The sequence below is a fragment of the Hordeum vulgare genome, chromosome 3H, assembly GCF_904849725.1.
Source record: "Hordeum vulgare subsp. vulgare chromosome 3H, MorexV3_pseudomolecules_assembly, whole genome shotgun sequence".
Lineage (NCBI taxonomy): Eukaryota > Viridiplantae > Streptophyta > Magnoliopsida > Poales > Poaceae > Hordeum > Hordeum vulgare.
In genome coordinates, this window is record NC_058520.1 from 441,357,883 (window position 1) to 441,367,947 (window position 10,065).

The 10,065-nt window shown below is 45.8% G+C and overlaps 1 pseudogene; it reads right to left on the reverse strand.

Moving 5' to 3' along the window:
- Positions 1-6,306: 6,306 nt before the first annotated feature.
- LOC123440114 lies at positions 6,307-7,899 on the reverse strand (annotated as a pseudogene).
- Between the last annotated feature and the right edge of the window lie 2,166 nt (positions 7,900-10,065).

The following is a 10,065-nucleotide window of genomic DNA, read 5'->3' on the forward strand; positions in this document are numbered from 1 at the left end:
AACTAGTTTTGCCATGAGAGTCCATCGTACATATCCATGGATTGAGTAAGATCCTTCAAGTAAGTTGTCATCGGTGCAAAAAGCAATAAAAAATGTTCCTAAATATTTATGATGTTTTATTGTAAGGGAAAATAAGCGTTGTACGAACTTGTGATGGTAAAGAAACAAAAGCGACGGACTGCATAATTAAGGTTGCTATCACAAAGGGCAATACAACGTGGCGTTCCTTTGTATTAAGGGTTTGCACATCAAAAACAACAAGCGCATGACAACCTCTTATTCCCTCTGCGAAGGGCCTATCTTTTACTTTCTAGTACTTACCTTTATGCATGAGTCATGGTGATCTTCACCACTTCCTATATTTCGCCTTTTTCTCTTGGCAAGCATCATGTGGTGGGGAAAGATCCAAGCATATATGGCCATTCAAATATATTTCATCATGAATTATTATTGTTGACAATTATCTATATGATAAATAAGTTGGTAGGCGAAACTTTAAGACCCTATCTTTCTCGCCATTTGCTCTAAAATATGCTTTGAGTGTTAGCAATCATGGAAGACTATATGATAGTTGAGTATGTGGAATTTTCTAAATCGAAAGCTCTTACATAGACCCTTCCTGAAAATAATATGAATTGCAATTGTTTGGTGACTGAAAGCATAGTTTTTTAGTTTTCAAGAAACTTTATGGTCTATACTTTAACTTATGAATAGCTTGTTACTTCATCATGAGAAGTTTTATGAGATGAGCTACTATTTATGATTTATATTGATCCTAGAAAAAAGTGAGTGAAATTTTCATTGACCAAACTTGTGCACTTGCTAGCATTCACACTTCATAAATTATTTCTTTTATCATTTACCTACTCGAGGACGAGCAGGATTTAAACTTGGGGATGCTGATACGTCTCCAACGTATCTATAATTTATGAAGTATTCATGCCATGTTTACAATAATTATATATGATTTTGGTATGAATTTATTAGAACTAACCAAGACTGATGCTGTTTTCAACAAAGCTACCGTGGTGTTGTTTTTGTGCAGAAATAGAAGTTCTCAGAATGGGCTGAAAATTTACGGAGAATATTTTTTGGAAAATATAAAAAATACTAGAGTGAAGAGTTGAGCCAGGAAGTGGACGAGGAGGTCAGAAGCCCGCCAGGCGCGGTCACCCCCAAGGTCGCGCCCCCTGGCTTGTGACTTCCTCGGGAACCTTCCTGACGTGAGACCGACGCCAAAAAATCCTATAATTTCCAAAACCCCCAGAAAGAAACTGAGATCAGGAGTCCTGCTACCACAAGCCTCCAGAGCCACAAAAACCAATCTTGGCCCTCTCCGGCAACCCTGCCGGAGGGGGTCACCATCATCGGAGGCCATGGAGGAGGAAGGCGAAGGGGCCATCATCACCATGGAGGCCAAGGACCAGAGGGCGAACCTCTCCCCACCTTGTGGGGATGCCATGGAGGAGGAGGCACAATGGGGAGACCCTCTCCCCCTCTCTCCCGGTGGTGCCGGAGTGCCACCGAGGAAACCATCGCCGCGGTGATCGTCTTCATCAACATCACCTCCTTCATCACCATCCTCATCTTCTTGTAGTGGTCCACTCTCCCGCACCCGTTGTAATCCCCTACTTGAACATGGTGCTCTGTGCCACATATTATGATCCAATGATGTCTTGCCATCCTATGATGTTTTGAGTAGATTCCCTTTCTCTTATGGGTTTATTGGTGATCTAGATTGGTTTGAGTTACATGCTTTATTATTGGTGTTGTCCTATGGTGCCCTGCGTGTCGCGCAAGCGTGAGGGATTCCCTCTGTAGGGTGTTGCAATACGTTCATGATTTGCTTATAGTGGGTTGTTGCCTATGGGGTAAAGAGGACTTGATGCTTTAATGCTATGGTTGGGTTTTACCTTAATGATCTTTAGTAGTTGCGGATGCTTGCTAGAGTTCCAATCTTAGGTGCATATGATCCAAGTAGAGAAAGTATGTTAGCTTATGCCTCTCCCTCATATAAAATTGCAATAATGACTACCGATCTTGTTTGCCTAGGACAATTCCGTACACCGGCCCATCATTATTCCACACTCGCTATTTGTAATATATTGCAATATATTATAACTTTATGATAACAATACCTATTTTTATGTTTTAGTTCTCCGATGTCATGCAAATATATTCTCTTCATACCCACTTCGTAGTTTTATTTCTCGTTCCTAGTTGGAAGCAAACGTTTGGCGTATGTTAATTTGTATCCGTGGCAGATAGGAGTTGAGAGAATATTGCTCTTACCTTTAGGTCCTTGTGGGTTCGACACTCCATACTTATCACTTCCACCTTTGTAAATTGCTACGATGATTCCTTGCACTTGGGGATTACACCCCTTAGGTTCTCGTTCACTTGGTCGCGAGTCAGATCACATCGACTTGAAAAGTTGGTAGTGGCCTTAGCAAAGCATGCCAACTCCAAGTGTCCAACGAGGCTCGTTAGGCGAACTTGTACTTCACACTTCTGTTCCCTTTGCCACATGATATATGTTGCCATGCACAAGGCGACATGGTCATCCTTGTTGCAGCATGACCTCTTTCTCATTCCGATGAATCCGACAAACACTTGGGATTACCTCATAATCCTCATCGCGTGGCCATGCTTATCCAGGCCGGATCACTCGAGGGGCCGAGAGCATATCTCTCCTAATCGGAGTGGCAAATACCATCTTGCTCGAACATGTCTTGCAGCATGGGTCTGGAAAAGCCCGAAACCTACCTTTGTAACTACCCAATCACGGAGTAGCATTTGGTCGGCTCAAAGCAAATGTGTCACCATCCCGAGTACATGCGCCAACTCAGGTCTTAGGACATAGAACATATGATGTACTAGAGACTCACAGATGACCTATCGCTGCGTCTCATAGTTGGGTCTGTCCAACTCAGACCTTATCTCACCTCGGATTCGAATACGTCGAATCCGACCAGAACTTTCTGAGTCCATGTTATCCGGCTAGCATCCAATGATACATGGTTAGTGAGACCAAACCATCTGTCGTGTTATATGCTAATCTGAATGGTTGCGCATCCACAAAACCCTTTCGATTGTGGACCATTTAGGACGGTCATCATACAATGCATAGTCTCACAAACAAGTCACGTACTTGTTGATACACACCATTGACAATGTCCAAGGACTATCTTTATTCATAAACACATAGGGAATATCATCATACATGATTGCCTCTAGGGCATATCTCCAACACAGCGAACCACCCAAGTAACCAACGAACTAATTCTCTTTGGGTCCATCAGGCTCAGTGGGATCGCTACTGCAATGCCCTTGTCCGATTGAAGTAGCTGCCAAAATTAAATTTAATGTTGGCACGCCCGAAAGCGGTGTTATATTTTTTCGTCCCTTCCACAAGCAACACAAAACATCAGGTTCTATCCTGCACCGGTGTAGTTCCAAACCTACTGCGAGCCCATTCCTGATTAGTCTCCACATACGAATCTTGGCCTTGCGTGACACACAAGTATCCCATAGAGTCACGTACCCCTTGTGTGTGTTAACTGAACTTGAAGACTCCGGTTGTCCGGTTCTTGCTCTGTTCATGGACATTTTTAGATGGTAGGTCGATCTAACAGTAGAATGTTCGTTCTCAATGAAGTTTCAAGCAAGGTAATCATTCGTACCCATGCCCCCAACAACTATCTACTAGATATCCCCCGCATCATCTACATAAAACATTGCATCCACTCTATCGCGATTCCAACTCCTTCCATCTGATGATAGTAGGTCTGCCACTTTTGTTACACCAGGTAGGAAAACCTAGACCAATGGTCTCAAAGACCCATTTCTGGGTATCCAATTTGCATGATGTATACTTACTTTCGTGCCGTCTCCAATGCACCACACCACTCCTCCTCTAAGGAGGTCTCTACCATGCAATATACTTGTGAAACTGTAGGAGGAAGCCGAGGGGCATGTAGCTATCATGATGGAATCCTCCCTGAATTATCGCGCCTTGAGAACCGATGTTGGACACTGCATAATCCTTCATGCTTGCTTTGCAAGAAGTGCTTAAAGGCCTCCGAGTCACGGAAGCCCATTCCACCATCTGGTTTTGAAGCACACGTTTTGTGCCATGAGGTCCAATGCACATTCCATTCACCATTCCTTACAACCCACCAGAATTTCGAAGAGACCGAAGTCATATTCCGGCACGTATTCTTTGTGAGGTGAAAGCAACTCATGGTAATAGTAGGTACAAGTTGGAGCCCCGATCTGATCAGCACTTCCCTTGCTGCCTTGGAGAGATTTTGCCCCTTCCAACCACTAACTTTGCCCTTGGAGCTCTCAGTAACATATTTGAAAGTATCCTCTTTTGATCTCCCGACCAGTGTTGGGAGACCGAAGTACCTCTCATTTAGAGCTTCTAAAGATACATCCATAACTGATTTGAGCTCCAGTTTAGTACCCTCCTCGCATCCTTTACCAAAAAAGATGGAAGACCTTCGCAAATTTACTCTTTTTCCCGAGGCCTGTTCATATCTAACCAAGATATCCTTCAGTGCCTCCATGTTGTCACATGACCCCTCTAGGAAGACAATATTGTCATCAGCGAACATGAGGTGTGTGACATGGGGGCCAGTGCCCCCAAACTTCACTCCTTTCATCTTGTTGTCACTTTGTGGTTTCTTTCGAAGTGCAGAGAAACACTCAACACAGAAAAGGAATAAATATGATGATAAAGGGTCCGCCTATCGGGGTCCATGTGACGGAGAATACCTCCTCGAGCATCCACTGTTTAACTTGACTGAAAATCTTGCCGTTGTCACATACCTCATGATCATCTCTATCCACCCGAGTGCAAAGCCAAACTGTTCCATTATCTACTGCAAGAAAATCCATCCCACTCTATCACATGCCTTCATCATATCTAGTTTCATAGCGCACAAAGCTTTTTTCCGCTTCCTAGTGCTTACAGGAACATTTGTCTGAACCATGGAGAATTGCATGTAACCAGTATAGAAAGAAGAGAAAAAAACACATAGTCTTTAACTCTTAATGGTGCAAGGCAAAGAGCATGAAAACAAACAGCCAAAACAAGACCAAAAAATAGGAGGGCCTAACTCAACATGGCGACCCAAGGTTAAGAGGAGCTCAAAGCATTGACCGGCCTCGAAACGGTTGTGAGCTCAAATTTGATTTGATCAAGCATGAGATGCATCGTTGCATATTTTTTGCGCAGAGACTCTAGTTTACGTTCTTTCTAGTAATCCAGTTGGTCGAGACGACCATACTATTTAACTTCTTCTCACCAGAAGGAGCTCCGACCCTAGCCAACGCTCAACAGTCCACAAAGGTGTAACATTGGAGAGACCAATCCTGTTGAGAACCCGGTTCCATACGATGTTGAGAAAACTATAAAAAATGAAGGGTTTTCTTAGGAACCATAAGTTTCCACGCAAAATTGAAATACAAGGAATTTTTTTAAAATTTAGGCAATTTTCTTTCTAGAGAACTAAAAGTTACAAAACAAAAATATGTACGCAAAATAAATTCAAAAGGAAATAAGAAATGTAGGTAAAACATGATATTCCAAAGAGGTTATTGAAAACCAGATTAAAAAATAGAAATAAGAAACCTTTTGAATTTTGTAGGTGGAGTCGTTAGAGAAGTTAAAGTGATATCTCCAAATAAGAAACCTTGTAATCACAAAATGTAAAAAATATGTAACATTGCAAAATATTGTTGAATAGCTAGAAATCTTGTTTTATGTTTTTCCTTATGTTAATGTGCTAGAAATGCAGTTTTAATTTGAAAAATGTATGTTGTATTGGATATTCTAAATTCTTTTGGTGCAATATTTCCGATTTAAAAAAATAGATGTCCTTTGCGCAAAAATAAAACAAAAATCTAGATATTCAGTAGATCACATTCGCCCAACCGAAATGCAACTTTAACACGAGGCAGTAAGATGAACATCATGCATGACCCTGCTCTCCAACAATTGTATACTTCGCTGTCTTCTTGAGCCCCTCCAAATCGTCTAGGAACTTTCTGGCGCTGGAAGCCTGGTCGTTGAGCACCTGCTGAATCATCAGTTCCACGGCAGAGAGCGCATCGTCCACCTTCTTCCTCTCAACCTCGATCGTATGGCGCATCTGGTACAAGTATTCTTCCAGCAGATTCTTTGCTTCCGCCCTCTCCCTCTTCTCCGCGTCTTCTGCCATGTACTCCGCAGCCTCCCCTGCCATCCTCGCGATCTCCTCCCTGCTCAGCTGACCTTGGTCCATGAACTTCACCTGGTGCCTACGCTTGGTCGCCTTGTCTGTCGCATAGACTGTCAGCACGCCGTCGGCATCGATGTCGAAGCACACTGAAATCTGGCGCTTGGCTCCGGTGTTCGTTCCATCACCATGATGGACCCCCGAAAGCTTGAGCTCTCCGAGCAACCTGTTCTCCCTTGCAGTGTCACTCTCCCCTTCAAACACCGAGATAACGGCACTTCTTTTGTCAAGGGAGTGGAGGGAAATGATCTGCTCCCTCCTGACGGGAATGGTAATATTCTTTGGAACGATCACGGTCATGACGCCAACTCCAGGCTCTTCCACGCCGAGCGAGTGCGGCGTGGCGTCCAACAGGAACAGGTCCAGCAAGTCACCAGCGGGCACGCGGCTGGCCATGGCGCCGAGGATGGCAGCTCCGCGGGCCACCGCCTCCTCGGGATTGATGTCCGTGCAGAGCTCCTTCCCACCAAACAACTTATGAAGCATAAGCCGCACGCGGGGGATTCGAGAGGACCCCCCGACGAGGACGACGTCGTGCACGTCGCTCCTCCGGATCTTTGCGTCGCTGAGGCATTTTTTGACGGGATCCATGCACTTGCAGAACAGGTCTAAGTTGAGGTCCTCGAACTGGTCGCGGGTGATGGCCGTGCGGAAGTCGATGCCATCGAGCAAACAGTCGATCTCGATGGCAGACCAGGCCGCCGACGAGAGCGTCCTCTTTGCGTGCTCGCAGGCTGCCCTCAGCCTCACCAGAGCCCTCGCGCTGCCACTGACATCTTTCTTGAACTGTGTGTTGAACTGGTCGACCAAGTGCTCGACCATGCGGCTGTCGAAATCCTCGCCGCCGAGGTGGGGTTCACCGGCGGTTGCTAGGACCGTGATCTTGCCCGCCGCAACCGCGAGGAGCGCCACGCTGGTGGTACCACCTCCAAGGTCGAAGACGAGCACGTTTTTCGCCTCCGTGCTTTCGTGGAGGCCATAGGCGATGGCCGCGGCCACGGGCTCGTAGACGACGCCTATGACGTTCAGCCCCGCGACGGTGAAGGCGTCCTTGCTGGCGCGACGATGTAGAATGTCGAACGACACGGGGACGGCGACCACGGCATCCGTTACAGGGGCGCGGAGGTACGCCTCCGCGTCGCCCTTCATCTTCGCGAGCAGCATCGACCCGATCTCCTCAGCGGCAAGTAGCTTCGGCTTGCGCTTGTAGTTCGCCGAGATCATCGGCTTGTCGCCGCGGCCGGCGATGACCTTGAACGGCCACAGTTTCGTGTCGGCCTGCACGGACGCGTCGCTGAATCTCCTTCCCATCAATCGCTTGGTACCTTAGAGCACAAAACCAGTTAGCCATTCGAGAAGCCGAGGCGATGTTGAAAACTAAAAAAGACTCACCGAAGATGGTGTTGGCGGGGTTCCGGGCGGCCTGGTTCTTGGCCGCGTCACCGACGAACCTCTCCGTGTCGGTAAACGCGACGTATGACGGCGTTTTCCGGCCGCCGTGTTCGTTGGTCACGATCTCCACGCAGCCCCGCCGGTACACGCCGACGCACGACCACGCAGTCCCGAGGTCGATGCCCATCACGGCGCTGCCCAGCTCATCACCCGTCTCCGTCATCACAACCGAAGGGAGCTGAAGCGACGAACCTGCCGACGAGAGGCAATGCCAAGCCACTGATGCGATTAATTTAATACCTACCAACGGGGGCTATGGGAAGATAAACCGAATGGAGTACAAAGCTCGTAATGTCCACAATAAAAGCACCGTGTGCATTTTGTAATCACACAGACGTGGTAACTCAATCACGAAAAACGATTGGAATCAAAACAGAGCTATTTTGCGCCATCGCCGCCATGGCGCCATGTATAGGTGACTCCATGACGGAGCTCTCGAGGTCACGTCATCAAGCATCACGAAAGAACCGAGGACATGGGGAAATGGATCCAAGCTTGCACGTGATAGGTCCCGTGGATCGACAAGGCTAGATGTGTTCGGTGAGAGTAGTGGTATGTTACCTTATCCCGTACTCGATGAGTTCCCTCCGGTGACCGTCGTGAGATGGTGACGACGGTGGGGAAGGAGAGAGAGATCCGGTAGTGGCGGTGATGGACTTCCCATCGCTTCAGTGCTACCCTCTGTATCGGATTAGGGTTAGGAGTGGGGAACCAGTGGCGACGGCGAACCTCGTAACTTGTGCCACGGTCCCCACCTCCTCTTTATAGCACTGCACGACAGGGGCCCACCAGCCTTACTTGGGCTGGACGCCCCCGATCAGGGCGTGGGTCAAGGTTCCAATGGACCGTTGGGCCCATTGAACGAGAGATCAACCTAACATTCTCTCCCTCGATCTCATCATATGCTTTTAACTTTACTCGTTTCGCAACAGATCAATACATAGGACATGTTTCATCGTCACAGCTCAATTGCCGATGGAATCAGACAGCCACAATGTACCTATCTATTTTGAGACAGATTCTTTAACCTTGGGCCCTTTGTTGTCCGGAAATATTAGAGTATACCATAAAATCCATGTCGACTGTGTGTTCTCCGAACATACTGGGCGGTAAGCCTTTGATAAGCAGATCTGCAAACACTTGTTTGTTGTTTTTATGCTTCAGCCATTTTCCATAATTCCGGACTTTCTCCTTCACAACATGTAACTCTTTGTCAGTGTGTTTGGCATCAACACTTGACTCGTTGTGACAGGAGCGAAAGAATTTAAAATGGTTATCGTTGTTGTCAACCATTATCAACTCCGGGTATAGGTAGCCATTAACCATTTTGCCTATCCCTCAGCCTCATATCAAGCTATAACATATCATTGCATCACATTGATGACAATCGTTTCACTCATTTTGAGATTTTTCCACACAAAACTCCGAGTATGAAAGTTAGCGACAATTGGGGATTTTGCTATACATTTCACAAGTCCTGCCTTTGTACTCACAATCTTTTATGAGCACTTATTTCTTTCATCATGAGGCCGATATCTTTGACTCCATTCCATTGATTTATCTATGGACTGGACATTGCCAAAACAACCCGGGTATATACGTGAACTGTGTTAGGGTAACATCTTGAGCTTCCAACAACTGAAGCATATGGTACCATATTGGTTTACAATCTTTTCTTATTAACTTTTGGAACACCATAGTTTCCACTTCCATTACCCTTTACTATAAGAACAGGCGTAGGTTTTCTCGTATGCATACTTTAGAGATCTTTCTTAGCATGTCCATGTGACATTCCTAATACCCCCTTTTATTCTTTTGAACTTTGAGGACAAGAACTTCTTCTCTCCTCCTGCAGTAAACTGACATCACCACTTGCAAGTAGGACGTCATCCACATGCGCAGGAATTGGGAAACGAATTTCCCATTCTATAACTTTGCATGATTACAATTGTCTTCTCATTTTCTTTACACAAAAATCTTTCGATTTAAGTCATGCTTTACACCTTTACATATTTCCTTTGGAGTCACATTTGCCCCGTAGATCCTTCATAAAGTCTATGTTAGTGAAATTCAAGTGATGGAATTTCACTAACATAGACTTTATAGTAGTCACAAGTATCTGATTTTCACATTCCTAGAGACCATCAAAATCTCAGGTACTGGCACTTCTTTCATATGGGGTTGTCGTTGCTCTGTCATTGCCAAGAGGCAATTAATTCTATAGTCACCCATTTTCAAAAGGCAATAGGTTTTATAGGGACCTGTATCACAAGATCCCTTGTAGAGCTAACGACAGGTGTTGTATAGGTCATACAACATGCTCCCCCAG